This window comes from Carassius carassius, chromosome 18 (assembly GCF_963082965.1).
Source record: "Carassius carassius chromosome 18, fCarCar2.1, whole genome shotgun sequence".
Taxonomy (NCBI): domain Eukaryota; kingdom Metazoa; phylum Chordata; class Actinopteri; order Cypriniformes; family Cyprinidae; genus Carassius; species Carassius carassius.
In genome coordinates this window covers 8,937,662-8,959,236 of record NC_081772.1, presented here as the reverse complement: position 1 = coordinate 8,959,236, position 21,575 = coordinate 8,937,662, and the positions used below count along the sequence as shown (strand labels likewise).

The following is a 21,575-nucleotide window of genomic DNA, read 5'->3' as shown; positions in this document are numbered from 1 at the left end:
AACGAAAGCGCACTGTCACGGAGATGGCCGTGCTGCCCACTTTATGCTTTCCCTCCCGTCTCCCTCCTTCCGCAGGTGATAGAACGGGTGTGAGAAATGAGATGTTCATTACAGCTTGTAGCACCTCTTTGGAAGAACCAACCATGGTTCCCAGATTTGATGCAGTTAGCAGATGTCGCCCCGTGGCCGGTGCCGTTGAGGAGGGACCTCCTCTCGCAGGCCAGGGGCTCGATTTGGCACCCTCAACCGGAGTTGTGGTCCCTCCATGTGTGGGCGCTCAACGGTTACCCGCTGATCTCGCAGTGGGAGTGCTAAATACCATCACTCAGGCTAGAGCTCCGTCGACACGACGTCTGTATGCCTCGAAGTGGTCGGTGTTCTCCAGCTGGTGCACAGCTCGAGGTTATTCACCCCTTAGTTGTGAGGTGACGGAGGTCCTCTCCTTCCTACAGGAGCTGTTGGATAAGGGCAGAGCCCCATCCACGCTCAAAGTTTATGTGGCGGCCATCGCGGCGTTTTCTGAAACGGCGCTCGGTCAGTCAATAGGGAGGAATTATTTAGTCATCCGGTTCCTCAGAGGAGCTAGAAGGCTGAATCCTCCCAGACCTCCGTCAGTCCCTATGTGGGACCTCGCGGTGGTTTTGGAGGCCTTGAAGGGTCCCCCTTTTGAGCCTATCCAATCGGTTAGCCTTCAGCATCTGTCGTTTAAGACAGTATTCTTGTTGGCTCTCGCTTCGGTGAAGCGTGTGGGTGATTTGCACGCACTTTCGGTGAGCAAGTCGTGCTTGGAGTTTGGGCCCAATGACTCAAGGGTCATACTCAAACCTAGGCACGGTTATGTGCCGAAATCCCTCAACACACCGTTTCGGGCTCAGGTTATTGCCCTGTCTGCCCTGCCGGTGTCAGTGGAGGATAGAGACTCGAGTCTTCTTTGCCCTGTCAGGGTTTTAAGAGCTTATGTGTCTCGCTCTGCTGCTTTTCGGCAGACGGAGCAGCTGTTTGTCTCGTTCGGTTGACGTTCCAAGGGAATGGCTGTTTCAAGACAGACTCTATCCAGATGGATAGTTGACACCATAGCGTTAGCTTACGCTTCCAGGGGCCTTCAGTGCCCGTTGGGCGTCAGAGCACACTCCACAAGAGGCGTTGCCTCGTCGTGGGCGTGGTCTACTGGGATCTCCTTGCAGGATATATGAATGGCGGCAGGTTGGGCCTCGCCGTCTACATTTATCAGGTTCTATAACCTGGACGTTCCCGCCTTGCAAGCAACGCTGCTGTCGGTATAGTCGAATCAGGGCCCTGAGGGGAATTCTGAGTTCACGAGCGCTATGCGCTGCCGACTGTTATATGGGCAGTATTGCGTAAGACCCGCATTGCCACATTGGTCAGGCCTTGCCTCGGCTGTGTGATGTCATATGGCCGCATCTACGGATGCTGCTAGATATGGGACGGAGGGCTTTTTCCCCTTTTCTGTCCTGGACTCTCTGTGAGTCCCTCAGGTGACTGTGCACTGTAAATCCTGGGCGTTGCTTCAGGTTTATTGGTGTGTGATCCCTGCGCGCACGGCGTTTTACATTGGGTTCCCGTAGCGTCTTAGCTAAGACGCAGTACGAGAGAGCTCTCGTAAGAGAACATACTCGGTTACTAAACGTAACCTCGGTTCTCTCTAGAAGAGCGAACGAGTACTGCGTTCTCTGCCGTGCGTACGATTCACTCTGGTTCGCCTCGGCGATGAAATAAATCAGGTGAGTCAGCCTTTTCGAGCTCCTTTTATAGGTTGGGCCACACCCGTTTCGGCGGGAAGTGGCAAGAAGGGCGCGAAGCGCCCTTATTGGTCTGATGTTGCATCAGCCTGCGCTCGATAGGCTGTGCAGTTGCCGCAGAACAAGCCAATGAGCGGACGAGCCGTCTCACCTATGGCTGTGTACTGCTGCAAATGCGCTTTACAAAAATACAAAATTAAGGATAATTTTTTGCTTCAGTATTTCGTGAAAAGAGACTTTTCCCGTAGCGTCTTAGCTAAGACGCAGTACTCGTTCGCTCTTCTAGAGAGAACCGAGGTTACGTTTAGTAACCGAGTACGTTTTCAGATATTTTATTTAGAATGAACACTACTTGCAAAACATTTATATGGATAAAAATTATGGCATCCTTTTTCCTTACCATTTATCAGTTTTAAGGTATTTGACATGCTATCTTTGTACCAGTATATAATCTGAGAGGGAATAATTTGAGCCCATAAATGAGCATGATTTGTATGGGCAAAGCTTGGTAGGCTGCTAGCATTGTCTTTTGCTCTGTTTTTGTAGAAGCCATATTGGTTGCTAAATTTAGCATCTTTTCAATGATTCATGCTTTTTTATAATAATAGGTTGCCAGACTAGACTGGGTATGAGATTAGTTCTATGGATAAATGAACTGCTCTCTGTATTATCTGCAGATATTTGATACAGTTTGTACAGTAATCGTCTTTGGGGTCAGTTGATAGAGATCACATAAATCCACCCTATTGATAGCTAGTGCATCTTAATCAATAGATGTACAGAAAATATCAGAACAGATTATGAACAGGAATAGAATTACACAGCCATATCTATAGCTAGGTTGAATGTACAGAATATCCCCAGCCAGCTGCTGGTGAAACTAGCATCAGAGTTTACCTTGTAAATAGACATTTTCCAAACAAATGTTATCACCGGAGGACCTGATTCTGAAGACACTTATTTTAAATGGTAATATTTTAATTTGTAAATTTTTTATATAATATACATTTTTTATATAATATTATATAATACATAATTATAATATTGTTGCAGTGTTCATCTTGCTGCTTGGCTGCTTGTTTTTTACACTGTTTTGTACAGTGAGTATTTTAAGTTGAATTATTTTTATGTGATTTCAGTTCATTGTATGATAATTATACATAATTCATATATTTATAATTATAAATATTATAATATTATAATTTCAACTAATCAGTATTGCATTTACATTTCAGTAAGTAGCTATATGAAATAATAGATAGATAACAACCAGCCAGCTGGTCATTATCGCAAAATAAATCCTTTTAGGGTGGCACAAGTCATGGCAGAGATTATTGGTTGACTGCAGAGAGATTCAATGGCTGACTGTACATTATCCCTTATGTGTAACATGGTAAATAATGGAAGGGAACGTGGAGTCGTGAAAATGTCTATTTAAAGAGACAATATGTGGAAAAGTTCCGATTCTATTCTAGGCATTTTATTCCATGGTTAAATATCTCAGTGCATATTGCTCAGACTCCAACACTAACTAAAGTACATTATTAAGCTTTTATCCAGAAGTGATGGCTGCACATTGTTTCAGTAAAGTGATCCCTTTGTCTCCTGGTGTTTGATTGTTTGCTGCGGTTTCAGATGTTAATACTGTGACAACAGTAATGAGGTGCTGTGTAATGTACTTTAGGTTTGTGCTGAATGAAGCACTTCAATAGTGCATGTTAAAATCTAATTGGCAGTTAAAGAGATGACATATAAGGTGATGAGGTGGTTGGTAGGACTCAAAAATGTGACAGTAAAGCCTCTTTAGCACAGAGATTCTGGAAAATACAAGGATAATGTGCCCCGTGATTTGTCCAGATTGTGGTTAATTCACACTGCCATTGATTTTCCAGAATCTGTGCATGCATTCACACACACACACCCCATAAAGACAGGTGACATTACGATGGGACGTGTAATGTGATGCATACCATTCCACTATGCTGGTGAATGATCTCAGCTTAAACGCAGATGGTGTGGTTCTCCCTGATCAATGCTTCATTCCAGTTTGTATATATTTTTTCATTGTAAATGTTGATCTACCTTCAAAACACCCTGTAAAAGAGTTGCGCGATAACGTGTTTCATCATTATAAGACACATCCTTTATGGCATCGGTCATGCTTTTTGTTCCTAGACTGATCCCGGCAATGTTACTAGTTCCCCATCCTAGGATCGATCCCAGAATCAATCCTGGGTTGTATTTGCATTCACAAAGAAGGCCTGTGTGAATGGAGCTTAAAAATCTCTTGAGTAGAAGTAGGGTGGGGGTATGCCAGATTAGCATTAGGACATTACCGTTACCAGAGGATTCTAACATGCTCCTGTTTGACATCAGTTAGTTACATCACCCTCACCAGACAGCTCAGACCTTCATCTTGTGGCCAAAAAGAGAGCTGTGGTGGATCGAACAACGGCCCTGATCTGAACTCACAGCACACGAATGTGGAATGACAGGATGATGTCTGGTTTGTGGCCCTGGCGTGGCATAGACAATGATGTGGCTTGACATTTTTTAAAAAGTAAAATAGTCTTGGTGAAGATTTTGAGTGTGTGTGTGTGTGTGTTAATCTAATATATTTAAAGTCACCTATAGCTGATGTATTTCTGAAAGTTTACAAAATTTAAAAAATCTAACTCTGTTACAAATCTAAAGTATTATATTGGTTAAAATTATATATCAAGGGGTAGAAGGAATGGGATGATGGTCAGGTTGATCAGGGCATCTAGAATGGATGGCTCAGAGAAAATCATATATTTAGGCTACAATTAGGACCCCCCGATTAAACCTGAAAGAAAGAAAATGTGGGATAAGGTAGGCTGAATGTATGAGAAAGGGAGGGAAAGGTGGGTTCAAGAGAAGAAGACAAACAGAACGGTATAAAGTGCAGATATATGAAGGTTTTGGGAAGTCAGGTGATTGCTTGGGGCATGGTCCTGCTCTCGAATGTCAGAAACTCCCTTTATTGTTATAATTCATTTTAAATTTGAGAAAACGTATTACTTAAAATTTTAATGATCAGTTTTGTTTTAATACATCAACACAAGTACAAAAAACTGTTCATCAGGGCATTTGATGGGTTTTAAGTTATTTTATGTTTGTCTGTCACTGCCCTATTCTGTCAAACAACCACACAGTCAAACACACAGTCAAACACACACACACACGCACACACACACACACACACACACACACACGTCTGTTAGAGCAGGCACATCATTGAAGTTGACTTCCAATTGCAGCCACAACCAGCTGATTTTCTAAAATTAGCGCACTTTCTTTTTCCCATGCTGAGCATGAAAAACAAGCATAGGCTGTCTGGGCCTGTATCTTTTTGCACTTGTTTAGTGTGTACAAAGATACCAAGCAGGGCGTCTAGAGTTTCCTGTGCTTAATTTCTAGCACAAAAACAACATCACTTTTAATAGCATGTTACTTAAACTGTGTCATGGGAATTTTTCATCCGTTCTTGAGTTAAATTAGATTTTCTGTCAAATATAGACCGAAATACTCAGTACAGAAAATTCATTCATATCGTCAAAGATATACACCAGAACGAGGGGAAATTCAATTTCTCATTTTTTTTAATCATGGCGTCACTTAATCATGGCTTAATCACTTTTAATCATGGCTCTTCTGTCATAAATTGTTTTAGTGATTGTTTTTTTCTGTAAAATCAGATTACACACGGTAACAAAGTGAAACAAACTAAAACGGATCCTTAATGTCAGATGGTGAGATGTGGCAGTTGAATGACTGGCCACATATGTTGAAGTACTGTAGCAGAAGGGGTAAATCAACCCTTGTGTCGGAATGCAGTAATGAATGTCCTATGAACTCTGGATTTATTGAAGTATATGTTGTGTGGAGAAGATGGAGCACTTTAATGTCACACAAGGTTGTCTTGGAGAAGGAGACAAATTGCCATCCTGCGATCAATAGGACACCATCTTATTCCCCATCCACAGTTGTTGTAAGAGGACCTATCAGGGATAACAAGCCTTGTTTTTTCATATATCTAGTATCATTATCATAAATCCTTGTCAGTTCAGGCTATCAGTTCATTTGCATTTTTAACATTGATGTATTTAATAATAATTATCATCATAATAATGGCTTTTTTAGAAGAATAGTTTTTTGTCTCCCAAAGGCGGTTTATGACTTACACATTAAAAAGGATTTATTATTATTGGGTTTGTAAAAAAAAATATTCAGCATTATTTTAGATAATGACAATGTACTTAATTTTGCAGAATGAATATAATATCAAGAAAGTGATGCTCTTGAGTCATAAGTGCTGTATCAATGGTATGCACGGGTTCAGAGGTCTCTCCAGTGGTGGAAGAATCTTAATAAAATTAATTAGAACAGATACAACTTATATATCTAACTAACTGGATTTACATAATTTTAAGGAAAAATGTTTTTTTATTTGGTGCTAGCATAACCAAAATTAATTGGAAAAATAATGCATCAAACTGAACCCACCCCCTGCATTCTATTGGTCAGTCAAACAGAGAGTCCCGGCCCGAACTCACACCATTGGTTGAACCAATGTTGCTGTATCAGCTCAGTCAGAATGCTTAAGCATAACCATGTACAATGTGTAAACAGTGCAATTTGAGAGGGTTCTGGTTGTGTTGTCACCTGGATTCAGTTGTGTATGTCTTTTCATGACATTTTATGAAAGGCATTGATATAAATACATTGAAATGAACTTCAGTGATGATTAGATGGTTATGTCCAAATGTGAGGATGGCACCTTCACCTGCCTTCTTAGTTTAATTAACTTAAAACTTGTGTGATTTTACATAAATGCCACCAGGTTTCAATACGTCTAAGAAATTAAATAAAAATAATGCTTCCACCAGCTAATCTTATGAATTAATTAAAATTGATAAATAAATATTATAAATATTATTATTGTTGTTGTACATAAATTACCTATTATGTATTTTATTTTATTTTACTTTACTTTATTTGACATGACACAACTCTTCTTTAGAAAGGCTAGAATATGTGTTCATGTGTTGACCATAGTCTTCCCCATCTAATTTCCCGTGATGTGCAAAGGCTGAATGCATGGAAAATGCTCTGATGTTACTCATAATTAGCCAGCATTCCCTATGGCAGCCTAGCAGAGTACTGTGCTTGTCTGTGATCCAGACACATGAAATGGGGCTTGTGATTATTTTATTTGACATATTCACCTGGGGTTAAGTGTCTTGTTGATGGGCACAATGGCTCTCCAGCTCCAAGGTCACTCCCACTGGGGTCAGAACGTACAACCTTTGGATTAAAAGCCCAGAGCCTAAACCACTCCACAAAGTGTGAATGGAATTGCAGAGTGTAAAATATAGTCATAAGAAACACAGTGTAACAAAGTTACACCTCTAGAAGCATTAGTATGAATTTGCTTGATTGTTTTCAGGATTTATGTTGTGAACTTTTACTAAAGCAGAAATTTTATAAGGAATGTGGGCCATTGATTCAACCTTTATTACAAATTCCAAACTTACTGAGTGCTCAGCTTTAAATTAAAAGTTTGATTGCACTGAAAAGAAAAGCAGTTCTCAGAAATGTCAGCAAATCTGTCATTTCGAGAGAATTAACGGAATTGCATTGCAGCAGCACTATGTTTTTATCATTAAATCAACCCTGACCATTCATGAAAAGAAATGAACTGTTTGTTTTTTCTTCCCATTCAGAATCAGATCTGAAGTGAACGGTTAGGAGTAGAAAGTGTTTACATAATGCTATTTGGGGCTGTTGTAGTAATGGAAGGGTTGTGACAGCCAAGCTCAATTATCCCTCGGGCTCATTGCCCATATATTTCGATCAGTAGTGCAGGGGGGGCGGTGATTATCCATGACCCCTGTGTTAGTGAAGTCAACTCAGTTTGTGGTACTAACCCACCTTCTCTGGATATTTTGTTAACTTAGTCCTGTTCCCTTGAAACCTTATTATCTGTTTGTTGAAATGCATTGTGCTGTAGAGGCCTAAGGGCTGCCTGAAGCTGCTTTGATACACTGGATCATAGGAAGAAGCTGTTAGGTTGAAAGGTTAGTTTGGACTGGCTACAGGATGCAATTATATAATCATATTAAGATGAATGTTGTAGTTTGCACAACTCACTAACAATGATGGATCTTGTAGTACTTTTTGTTTATTAAACTTGAAATATGACAAGGATATAAATGTGTTATATAAAATATTCTATTAGTCCTAATGGTTGCAGGAATGGGTTGCCATCTGAAAGTAAAGCAAAAATCATTTAAGCGAAAGTCGAACTAAATTATTATTTTCTCTTCAAGTGCATTTACTTTTTCATTCTTAAATGATAAGACTTGAATCTTGGCATTTTAGGAAAACCATAAGATGTGAAGTATGATGGTTTATAATCCAGAGTCTGGGATGCTTGAATTAGTCTGTGAAAAACACTTAAGGTGAACTAAACCCTCAGAATCCCCGACTGGTAGATAAGAGTCATGATGGAGATACTCTGACCAGTTCAACAAGGGTTGTATCCAACATGACAGCATTATAAATTGGCCTTTGTCAGGTTACACATTTTCATATCCTAATTGTCTCATTATGCTTAAATGATCATACTTAATGACACATAATAACACACAAAACCACAAATGCACGTTTTGAACTAGCTGTGTGATGCAAATTCACACATTGTGAAATGATGTTGGAAAGGTCACGTGCGGTTAGTCTTTTGTCTGTGTACTCCGGTTCAAAAAGGTATGGTAGGGCGGATTTTTTCCTCCAACTTCAAAATTGTCTGACATCGTTGTCTTACCTTCTTTTTTGTAAAGGGCATTTGAACTTTCTTTCCACATTTGCTTTGTAAACACTGGGTCAGTACTTCTGCCTACGTTATGTGTGACCTTTCCAATGTGATTTCGTAATGCATGAAGTTGGTCTAGTGCGAGATTAGTATTTGTGGTTAAAAAGTATATAGATTTTATTTTATTTTTTTAAAGAAAATGACTGATCGTTCTGCTAGATAAGACCCCTATTCCTTGGCTGGAATTATGTAAAGCCCTTTGAAGCTGCATTGAAACTGCAGTTTAGACCTTCAACCTGTTGGCCACCACTGAAGTCCATTATATGAAGAAAAATCCTGGAAAGTTTTCATCAGAAGCCTTTATTTCTTTGTGACTAAAGAAAGAAAAACATGAACATTTTGGATGACATTAGGCTGAGTAAATTATCAGGAACTTTTTATTCTGGAAGAGAACCAATCCTTTAATATTTTTGTAGATTCAGAATGATACATGATTCTTTGATGATTTGAAAGTAGGGCTGGGATAAACGATTATTTTTTAAACGATTAATCTAGCGATTATTTTTTCGATGCATCGATTAATCTAACGATTAATTTTTCCAGACCGATTCGATTTCGATTATCTCCCCATTAATTGACTACTAACAATTTATACATGTTGATTTACATATCTGAATGAAAAAAACATGAATTCCTTAACATTGCAATATATGTTTATTTCTCTTAAAATTACAAAATAAAAGACTGACTAAGAATGCATTACTTTGCACTTGTATAGAGATAGCATTCAATAAAACCTTGAAGCCTTGAAAACACATATCTTACTGAAACAAGCTTACTGAACACATAGGGCCTAGCTTACTGAAAAAAAGTTCTTCTTTCAGATGAAAATAACAACAACTTGATGTCTAGCATTCAATAAAAAAGTTCACCCAAAATACTTGTTTAGAGCAATTGAAAGAATACAGTAACCAATGTAAACTTTAGGGCTTTAAGCTAATACAGAGAGTGCTTTTCAAAAAAAAAAAAAAATTTACAGTGGCAGCCAGCAGCCTGTCATGTAGAAAAAAAAAATCTCCGAATGCTCCACATGAAACTTTGGCGTTCCGCCCTTTTTCTATCGTGTCTAATGATTTTGGGTTAATATGCACGAGGGAGAGGGAGAGAGAGAGAGAGGGAGACTTTTTTTTTACTTTTAACCCCCCTTTATTACAAAATATTCAAGGTTTAACTAAACCTTACATAGAATAAAAAGTAATTTAAAACACAAACATACAATAATAAATAGCACAGAAAACGAGGCAAAACAATAGCACAATTAAATATAAATTTGCAAAGCACCATCAAAATCAAGTTCACATATGCACTGGTTAACTCCCCAAATGTGATTGAAAGTCTCCAGGTCTTTAACCAAGTTATAGTATGCATGTTCCACCTTTAATCTAGTTTTAATTAACCCTTTTAAAATTAACATTACATCAGTTGACCCAACATTATTTATTTTGCTTTTACGTGAAATCCATATTCCAATTTTTGCTTGCCCAAACAAAAAATTAAGCAAAACATGGATCTGCTTTCTGTTTCTGCTATACTTTGGTCCATATATAAATAACATGGGTGAAAACACTTCTCCCAAAACTGTACACCATTCTTCTAATTGAGAAAATAAAGGCACAAGCCTCCCACACTGAAGAAATAAATGAAAAACAGTTTCAGTCATCCCACAAAAAGGACATCCCTCCTGAACCTGGGGATCGAGGTGTGCTCTGTATCTGTTTGTAGCTATTAACCCATGCACAACTCTCCACTGAAGGTCTCCAGACCTTTTTTTCAATGGGAGGCTTGTACAAGGCCCTCCAGCAACCCTTCGGGGAAGAGCCTGATCCGAATAGCTCTTGCCATTTTGACTCTTTAACTCCTCCTAAAGAATGAGAGTTTGAAACTTTTACACATGTAACATACAATGCTTCCTTCTCAGCTTTACTGAAACATTTCAGTTTAGGTGTCTTGAAGGTCAACATAGACCCCTCCTTTTCAAATATACCCACATCCGGAATTATTCTTAGTTCAGGAAAGGTTAAATCCATATCTTCATTTGTTGTTTCCACACTGCGTTTAAAATCTGTTGATAGGCTCTCGAGAATTTCATTTATCAGTACTTATCATACTATCTGATAAGTACAGTCTATCCAGTCGTGCTGCTGAAATCATCCCATCACTAACCTTTACCCATGTATATTGTTTAACCGAGGGATTATTTTCTCTCCATATATCAGTAAGATTAGAGGTTTTAATAACATTTTCAAGTACTGTTGGTGACTGAAAATGGGGTTCTTCTCCATTTCTATCAAGCAAGGCATTAAGTGTGCAGTTCCAGTCCCCAGCTAAGATAATAAAACCATTACCTTGCTGTTGTCCTAAAAACACTTTCAATTTGTTAAAAAAAATAATTCTCTCAGCTCCTATATTAGGTGCATATACACTCACAAACGTAAAGACAAGACCATTTAATTCAACCTTAACTGCTAAACATCTTCCTGGTTCAATTTCCTTTTTTTCCAAAACTTTGGCTTTTATAGAGGGAGAGAAGAGAATAGCAGTTCTTGCACTCAGGTTAGTACCATGTGTGAGCACACATTCATTCCTCCACCACAATCGCCAGTCAGCCTCATTGTTTACATCACTATGAGTTTCTTGTAAGAAAATAACATCTAATTTCTTTAACTTGATGAATTCTATCACTGTATCAGCTTTACTCTTATCCCTCATCCCATTAACATTTAGGGATCCCACGCGTAAGGTTTCCATAAGAGGGAAAAAGATTAGAAAAAGAACAATCAGAAAGAGATGTGTATTAGCCATAGTAATTAGTTATATTTTCCTCTTTTTGGTTTCCCTTTCCCTGTCTTAGACTTTTTTCGAATATCAGTTATATGTTTTTTTAACCTAAAACGTTTCTGTTGTGATAGCTCATCATTATTGCAACTTTTCCTTGCCCACATTACAGAAGAGATAAACTTATCCAGATCTGGGAAAAATTCACTCACTTCCGTGCTTCTACCTTTTGTCTCATCCAGGAATGTATTAATTTGTGCCACAGTGTACAAACCTTCTGTCTCTACTTTTGACATTTCTGACCCTTCAGACCAATGCCCATCATCTTTCATACTATCATCTGTGTACTGAGATAACCCATCCATATCATCCACGAGCATTGCTCAGCTATTTGTATACCAGTCTGAGATACAGTCTCATTTTCTTTTGCTTCCTCACCATCATCATTTTCATTTATAACAAGCGCAAAGCTGCATCCAGCCTGCTCACTACTCTCCACATCCACACCAGCATCGCTTTCACTCACCTCATTGTGCCCGTAGACCTCCCCTAACGGCCTTTTGTTTGGTTTCTTAGGTACTTGTTTATCCTGTGCTGCTGCCGTATTATCCTCGGTATCATTGTGATGAGCTGATCCATTTTCAGTAGCATTAACAGGCAGCTGCTGCTCAACATCCACTTTTTTATTAGGACAGGAGAAGCGTTTGTGGCCTATAATTCCACAATCAAAGCACTTTAGATTGTCAGTACTTGCATACAGCATATATGATCCATCTCCATGACTTACACGGAACGAGATCTCTAATGTGCGCTCGGATGAAGTCAGAAACATTAACACTTGTCTCCTAAACGACAAAACGTGTTTGAGATCAGCGTTTTTACATCCCAATGGTATGTTTCTGACAGGACTTGCAATTTTACCGTATCAGGTTAATTCTTTAACAATCGCCTCATTCGAGACAAAAGGCGGTACGTTGGAAATAGTGACTTTAGTTGCCGGAGCCGTTAAAGGAGTAACGGGCACAAACATTTCCTTAATCCATAATCCATTCTCAGTCACCTGGTTAACTAACTGCTCTGTTTTTAAAAACACGATGACTGCTTTGTTCATTCGCGGTGCTGAGAGAATATTGTCGAAGCCTATAATTTCTCCCACCACCACGAGAACATCCTCCACGCTCACGCCAAGTTCAGGTACACACCTGCAACCATTACGCAACGACCGGTGTGAGACTCCCTGTCTAACTTCAGAGGCCATACCGACACGCGACAAAAGCCGCGAGCGGCTTTAAATACTCAATAATCTTAAAACAATTATTATTAAGACCAAAAAACAGGAAAAAAAATAAGAAAACACTTTCAAAATGCTCAATTTACACGCTCGCTCTAACCAGCATGCTCAGACGCCCCACTACACTCGCACATGTGCACAGAGAGAGAGAGAGAGAGAGAGAGAGAGAGCGAGCAAGACAGCGCTCGTGTAGTTTGAAGACTGTGAGTGCGCGAGCGCGCGTGAAACTTGGGTGTTTCGACCTTTTTCTATCGTGTTTAATGATTTTGATTAATATGCACGAGGGAGAGAGAGAGCAAGAAGCTCTCGTGTTGTTTGAAGACTGTGAGTGCGCGCGCAGCCGGGGCTCTCTCTCGTACGCACTCTGTCACTGTCACTCACCGATCAAATAAGGCTTTGACAGCCCTAAAAACAAAAAGTCGATTAGTCATTCAGGCAACACAATGACTAGTAAGTTTTGAAAATATGTAATTATGTACAATGTATCAGTTTATGTTGTTTTGGAACAGATGCTGGAGATTTTGCTGACCACTGAAAATGTCATTCTCATAGCTGCATCACTTGCACATATCAAGCACACTTTCACATCAAGCATTATAGCATCGCTACAACAAACCTAGGAAATCCAGATAAACCACTGGGTTAATCTGTATCATGACTCACATAACATGACATTGCAATTACCAGTACAAAGTTGCCTTTAGAACCAAACTAAAAACATTGTAGACTATGAAGAGGAAAAAAAAATGCTTGTGAGATATACAAACATTTTATTTGAAAATTTGCTTGAAATGTCTCCAGGTAAGGATGTGCATTATGTTCCAGAAATGGCTAATTAGACATGTATTGCCATAACATGTCATTACTAATTTGACAGTTACTAGCAATTGAATATGTACAGTTGATCTGAGGAGCTTGAATTTGCTTTGTAGCTTCAACTCAAGTATAAAAGCATGCCGAACTCAAAAACAGCATGCCACCTATTAGTTTACATAATCCATAGCAGAGCATGAGCCTAGCGATGCTCGTTATCATGCTAATTTAAACGTATTGCAGATGGCACGCTGTCTTTGCTGAATAAGAGAGTTCTTTAACTTCGCTCATTTTCTCAGCAGGAGGATGACATCATATCATTGTGGCATTCACCTTCTAAATGCTTTCTTTGGCCTGTTGTGAAATAACTTGTGTATGCTGGGAGGAAAGGAAATGTTGCATAAATTATAGGACAATGTTTTTTCCTGATACATGGGCTTGAAGAGAAGGCTCTTAAAATGGTCTCTTATAGGGGAATGGAGGAAAATCATTCATGTGTAATTTTTTTTCTTGGTACATTTCTTGTTTTGTGAAGTAATATATTCTGTGACAAAGTGGGTCATTTTTCATCTTTAAAGGAGAAGTGTGTCATTTATTGGTATGATAAAAAGGCAAGTTTTTGCTTTAGCTTTAATATTTTCAGTGATGATACTTGAAAAAGTACGGAGCCCTGCACATGACATGCAGGAAAAAAATATTAGTCTAAATCGTGTGCGCGATTTACTAATTTGTTCCCTCAATGTACTAAAATGTGCACATGATTACTATTTCGTTCACTCGATTTATAAATTGTGTGCACGATTTACTAATTAATTCGCTAGATTTGCTAAATCATGGGAATGCAATAGTAATCGTGTGCATGTTTTAGTACATTGGGGGAACAAATTAGTAAATTGTGCACACAATTTATTTATTTTTTCTTGCTCCGTAAAAAAGTAAATTTAGAGACAGAACTTATTTTAGAGTGCTGACAGCATGTGCTGTTATCAGAAATAATTTTTTTTGGTCTTTTCTAATTCAATGTGTAAAGACTACTGCAAAGAAAGACATTGTTAAGTTGTTTGTCTAAACCAAGGCAACCAGGACAAGGCAAGGTGGTGGACGTGTTTTTTAAAGTAATTATTTTTGCAGTACTTTAATTAACACAGAAATTACACACTTTACCTGTAAAGTCTTGGTCATGCAACAACAATGCTAACAAACCAGTATTGTTAATATTAGCTAAAACTAAATCTATTAAAAAACATTTTCGTTAATTGAGATAAAGCTAATACAAAATATAAATATAAATATAAATATTAGATAAAAAAAACCATAAGAAAAATAGAAAAGTTACTTTGGCAACTAACCAACATAAAATTAGTTTGTTGAAGTACTGAAATTACTAAAATTGCAATGAAAAAGCAATAAGATTGGCAAAAGCAAATAAAATGACAAAATATAAAAATTAGCATTTGTTTGCATATGCTCATATGTTTTCATATGCGATCATAACATTGATTATGATCAAAATGTGCAGCCATAATCTTGCAGCTTTTACTAATAACAGGTGTCTGATTGTGTTGACCACTATACAGTGCATTTGCGTAGGTGTGTGTTTGTGTGTGTGTGAGTGTGTGTGTTTTGTTGAGAGATATGGCAATCTCCCAGCTCAAGCATTATCATCCACCCAGTTAGTATTATAACCGCTGAGGTTAGACCTGCTGTAGAAGCCGGTTGGTTTGAACTACACACTGAGCCCTCAACATCTGTCTCTCCTTTGCTCACTGTGGATGTTTATGTGTGATGAGAGTGATAACAGCTTGCATTGTGACTTAGATGTTGTAGGAATGTGCTTTTGGTGCATGTCTTGATAGCAAGCAGAGGAATAAGAATCTGTATTTCTTGCTGAGCACACTTATGCCATGTAGTACTGTCTTCTGTTTCTATAGCTTGACTATAGAGCTTAGTGCTAACAATGCCACAGTCATGGGTTTGATTCACAGGCTACACACATTCTAATAAAGTCATTAAATGCAGTTGATTGATGGTTTACCAGTCAATTAGTGAGGCTGATTAGGTAAAGATATGAAAAATCCGGCCTATTAATAACGATAAGTCACTTTTCCATGTTATGACAGATAATCAATGGCAGATAATGGCAGTCTAAATAAAAATTTAAATTCTAAAATCTAAAATTGAATTGATGCAAGTGAATATGTCAAATACAAATATATATATTAGTGCTCAGCAACGATAATATATATTTTTTTAAATCGTGATAAATCACATGATTGTCTGCAATTAATCGCAATTAATCACATTGTTATGCACATAACTAGTTATGCATTCAAAAGTAGTGATTTGTGCACTTTCTTCATTTAAAAGTACTGCTATATAAACAAGTGCAATAACATTTGGTTTGCAAACACTTTAAACAAATAAGGTGCTTTTTTACAGCAGTATTCCTTTTACATAGTAGCAGTTCAAATATTTCTTGTAAATCTTAACGTATAACATTAATGTAATTAAATTAAATATAAAACAAGCTATTTGTCACTGCCAGGACATTTATAGAAAATATTTTATAGTTTGTTAAAGGAAAAAAAGTTATGCTCAGAGTCCAGAGCCTCGATCATAACATTATAACAGGCACCTTCCTATTAGAGACCTGCACGATCGTAGGACCCATCGCAGCAGAGTGTGGCGCGGACAACATTTGATGGGCGGATAGAGACTCGTGTGTGGGGTGCAGGAGAATAATTAGGTGTGCTCACACTAGGCAATCTTAACCCCCAAAGCCTGGTTCGTTTGACTAGTGTGATCGCTCCGTTTAGCAGTCCCTGAAGAGGTGGGCCAGAGAACGGTTCACTTATATATAGATCAGTGAGTGTGAGCGCTAACCACGCCGGAGTGCAGATTTTCTGATACGTGCTGCATGATTGCGTGAATATTTCTTAGCAGCAAGTGATAGATGTGTACAGCAATATATTGTGAGTGGGCCGTGTGTTACCACGTCCCATACAACTCAAAATAATAAACCACAAAGTTAACAAACAATGCACTCCACTGTGCTAAGCAAGCAATTCTCTGCTGTCTTCACGTGCTATCAGAACTTACTATTTCCCATTTATGAAGTCGTGATTATGAGCTTTTCTGTTAAAAATAACAGTGGTTTGTGAATGCTGATGCTTAGCCTAAATACTTTGATCGGGACCATTGATCCCTCCTGTGACCTATGATTTGTCTGTATGTGTATTCAGAGCCAGTGAGCAACGGACTTTCATAATACTAAAAAACTGCGTTAACGCGCGATAAAATAAATATCAGTGTTAATTGGCTGGATCCTGTCTACAGGGTGTTTCTGTGATCGTGCAGTTTGCCTCACACTCTATACATACATTTAATGCAACAGCTTTGTTAGGGCAGGTTGTCTCTCTCACTCTTGCATTCTCAGCAGGAGTCACTCTCACCTTCATTTTGCTCTTCTCACTCGTTTATATTGATTAATTTAGCAATCTAAAGAGATCTAAATAAAAAATCTACATAGTCACTCTGGAGCAGGTTGAGGTAAAATGTCTCATTGTCACAAAAGTAGCTAATAAATCAGGGTTCAAACCTACAGTGTTTAAGTTACCATCACAAATCTTTGACCAAGACTGCCCTGTCCTCTAAAGTAGTTTGGAAAATATGTTCTTAGATTAAATGGTCTTAAATTTGTCATTACTTTGTGTCATGATTATTTAAAATATGTTTACAGTATGCATCCATACATTAATGGAATTTCACCCAAATATGCAGATTTGATTGTCAATGACTCCCCATTAATTATTTCCTCTTTAAAACACAAAAGGGGATGTTTGGAGGAATGTTTGAGCTGTTCTGTTACATACAGAAAAAGTGGATAGATGTTTATAGTGTCAAGCTCAAAGCATATACTACCATTTAAATTCAATTCACATAGCGCTTTTCATTCTAAAAATCATTGTAAAGCATTTTCACATAAAATTAAAGTTTCTACTTTAGATTTAGGAGTAGCTTATCAGTGGTGGTGACTATGTCAAGGTGATGTCCATATGGCAGAAATACAGTAAAAATCCTTCAGTTAGTTAATGACATGCATTCAAACAAACAAACAAACAAACAAACAAACAAACAGTGAACACTATATTAACAGCAATGATTATATGTTGCAATCAAACTTATTGCAAAATTTGGATCAGGTTTTCATCATCTGAGGTCCTTGGAGGGGTTTGCACCATTTCTGTGATTGGGGTCGGTAAGTTTTTTAAAGACGTATAAGGCTGCCTTTATTTGATCAAAAACAATACAGTAAAAACAGTAATATTATGAAAAATTACATATTTTTATTTCGAATTTTAAATAATTGTTTTTATGTCATTTATTCCCGTGATGCCAAAGTGGATTTTTCAGCAGCCATTACTCCAGTCTTGCCACATGATCCTTCAGAAATCATTCTAATATGCTGATTTTTTGTGATTAAGTTAGTATTATTATACATGTTTAAAATGGAAATCTTTTGTATCATGGTAAATGTCTTTAATGTCACTTTTGACATTAAAGCGGACTAAAAGTATTTTTTTTCTTTAAAAACAAACATACTACTGACCCCAACCTTGAAACGTGTGTTAAACACAAACTGTATGATTCTTTACTTTTATGATACTTTCTGGAACTTATAAACTACCATCCACTTTCCATATGGAAAAGAGCCTAACTTCTCCTTATGTGTTTCACAGAAGAAAGAACAATTATCAGGAGAGTGATGAGGTTGTGTAAATGATGGCAGATTTGTACATGTTAGTTTCCTTTAACACAACCAGTTTACTGCAAAGTTATGAAAACGCAAATGAGCTGATATGATATTATGTATTGTCTTGAATATGGCAAATTACTGTTCATCTCCTTTATGTACTCATCAGATAATAACAAATACTTGGATCCTGATCAGGTGGCATTCCCATGTGATAGCATGTCTCCTGACAGAGTACACATGTGTGAATATCTATTTCTACATTCGGATGTGCTTGGATCCAAAAGAAAGTAAAAAGAAGAATATTTGAGAATTTCATACAGCCATGCCCTAGATAGTTTCTAAAAAAAAACCCTCTCTTTTACGTAACATAAAAAATTATAACCTGCCAGATTTGCAAGGAAGAACTTTGGAAGGGGGCCGCCCAGCACAGCAGCAGCTCTCCAGTTCTTCATGACTTGCACTTTCTTTGTTTTCTTTTGCTCTCCTCTAGTTTGGTGAAGGGCAAGGCCATATGGAGCAGAAGGACCAACCCCATGAGAGAATCATTTTGCATGTGTGCAGGGTACATCACAGTGTGCATTACTTCCTGTCTCATCTCTCTTCTAAACCCAGTGCCAGTCTGGCAGGGCCTTATGACCGGACCTATGCTATCCCAGAGGGTTTCAGTTTGACAGTGTGTGAACTCTTTGATATATGAGAGCTCGCTGCATCTTCACAGGGTGGTGCTGTGTTCGATCATTTGATTTTGTGCTGGCTGGGTTCTGATGAGATCAGAGACTGCTGACGTCCCATCAGCCTCAGCTAGTGGGTTTGTGAGTAGGTGTCTTGCGCTCAAGTATATGTGCATAGGATACATCTATTTCTTTCTACAATACTAGTTGGGGTTACAGTGGAAAAAAATAATATTTATATGGTCAGTATTTTGTCTGGCTTGTCAGTAAATTTAAACATTAAACATTTCAGTATTTAAAAACCTTAAAACCAGATAAATTTACTAGGAGAGGCATGAGGTATTAAAGGGGTAGTTTACCCAAGTTGATGGTAGCCATTGACATCCGTGTTATGGAAGAAAAGTCAATGGCTACCATCAACAGTTTGGTAAGGTGAACTGTTTGTTTAAGACCTATTTACAGAAAATATGTCTTGAATTAAGTTTTGGTTTTGATACTGCAGTGGCAAACATATGAACATTTGTTACATTTAGAAAATGTAAATGTATCTTTTTTTAAAGATATTTACATATTATTATGGCAAGGCAAGACAAACAACTGATTAAAGGGTTCCTATTATGCTCTTTTACAAAGTCTTGATTTTGTTTTGGGGTGTACTAGAACAGGCGCTCATACTACGTTGTTTGAAAAAATATTTTTCACATATTTTACATTTTTAAAACGCCTCTATCCCCAGTCTGGCATTAATGGCTCAAATAGTTCATGTATCAAATGTAGGCACCTGGTCGGGAAATGTCATGCCCCTGCCTGTTGCGAGCTTCGGTGTAAATATAGCGTCAATATCAAATCAGTTTGAGCGCAATTTAAACCCGGGTGATTATAACCACTCTAAGCTAGCGTGTCACCAGATTGTAATTTTTGAAAAGTGATTTCTGTTAAATAAAATATCTCCTTTTGAATTGGACTTTGAGCTTTTTAAATTTGCTGATCTTTTTTATGCTCAAACAGCAACATTAGAGACTAACTAAAGTTGAAAAAATTAAATAAAGTTAAATGGATCTTACAGGAGCATGTTTAGCATAAACATGATGTTATGTGATGACATTTGGACCCTCTTGTCCTTTAAAAGATGAAGAAAGCTCAATAGCAGATTCTGGGAAATTCTTGGAAAAAACACCTCATCTGTCTCTATAGAGCACTATGAGATATTCATCTCCATCATTAACCTTCTTGAACCCCCTGAAACACACATAATGTCTTGGTGGAGACTTTCCATTGACTTATTTGGCTTTTATATTGAGCTAATGAGATTTTCTGTCATCCATCCCAATCCCTAAACACACAAACATTTCTGCATATTTATATTTTTTAAAAGACATGATTTAGTATGTTTATTATTTTGTTTGAACCGGTCCAATCCATGAGGAACTTTGTCCGTTCCCCCCTATGTAAGTGATTTCAGTTTTTGCTGTCCTTGTGGCACATTTGGTACACACTCACACTCTTTTCTCTAATTTGGTGAAAACTATGAGAATCTTATTTCCCAGTCTCTGAGCATGGGATCTGTTCCTACTGGCTTAGTTCAGCTCTGCCATCACTCTCCAGTGATTCCATCATTTAATATTTAGCAGTCAAATAACTCTACACTCATATGTGAGGTTAGATAACTATGATATTTACACTGGCTTCCCAAATGTCTCGTAATAAATTTGCAATTTTCAGCTATTCATCTTGCTAAAAAGCCTTCATGTAAAGTATATTTACAATAGTTTTTTGGCTTATAAAACATGCTAAATTATATCTATTGTCAGTGGTGCACATACATCTTTACTTTACTTGAGTCTCTGCTGTTAATTTTTGCTCTCATTCACTGAAAGGGTAACGATATTAGAAGGGGAAGGATGCCTTCTTCAAAGAGGAGCTGTGTGCTGCTCTTGTAGTGGCACAGACCGATTACACAGCTCTTGTCCGCATTGCAGCTCTCTTCTGCAAAGAGGCAGGCACTGTGCTGGACATTGATGGCCTTAGTTAAACACGCATACATATGCTCACCCACCACTAAAATCTCATACATTAGTTAAGTTCCTGTTTTTAGCTTGATGCAAAACAACAAAAAAAGAGAGAGAGAGTTGACAAGCTCTGCAGCACTAAAATGAAGCAGGTTTTTATTGGGAGCCTGAGCATTTCTGACAAACAGAAATAAGAGTCATTCTTATTATGCTGTACCTTTTTAATGTACAGTACTGTTCAAAAGATTTTTGAATGTTTTTGAAAGATGTCTCTTATGCTCATCAAGGCTGCATTTTATTTGTTATTAAAGTTTCATTTAAATATATTTTATATCTAAACATTTACTTTATTCCTGTGATGGCAAAACTGAATTTCCAATAACTATTACTTTTGAAAGCATCAATGTTGAAAACAGTTCTTTTTTTTCTTTCTCAAGTTTCTTTAATTAATTAAAATAACCACATTTATTTTCAGTTTTATAACATTGTCTTTAATGTCAATTTTGATCAATTTAACAAAATTTGGTCAAGCTCAGAATTTGCTTACATGAGGGGGTAGCTTGAAATTCATTTGGATTTTTTAAACTGTATTTTGTTAATAAGAT

At 37.7% G+C, this 21,575-nt stretch overlaps 1 protein-coding gene across 1 annotated transcript in view; it reads left to right on the top strand.

Annotated features, from left to right (window-relative positions):
• Positions 1-21,575, top strand: part of vsnl1a (visinin-like 1a) — a 47,114-nt gene that overhangs the window by 23,066 nt on the left and 2,473 nt on the right. The window lies entirely within an intron of this gene.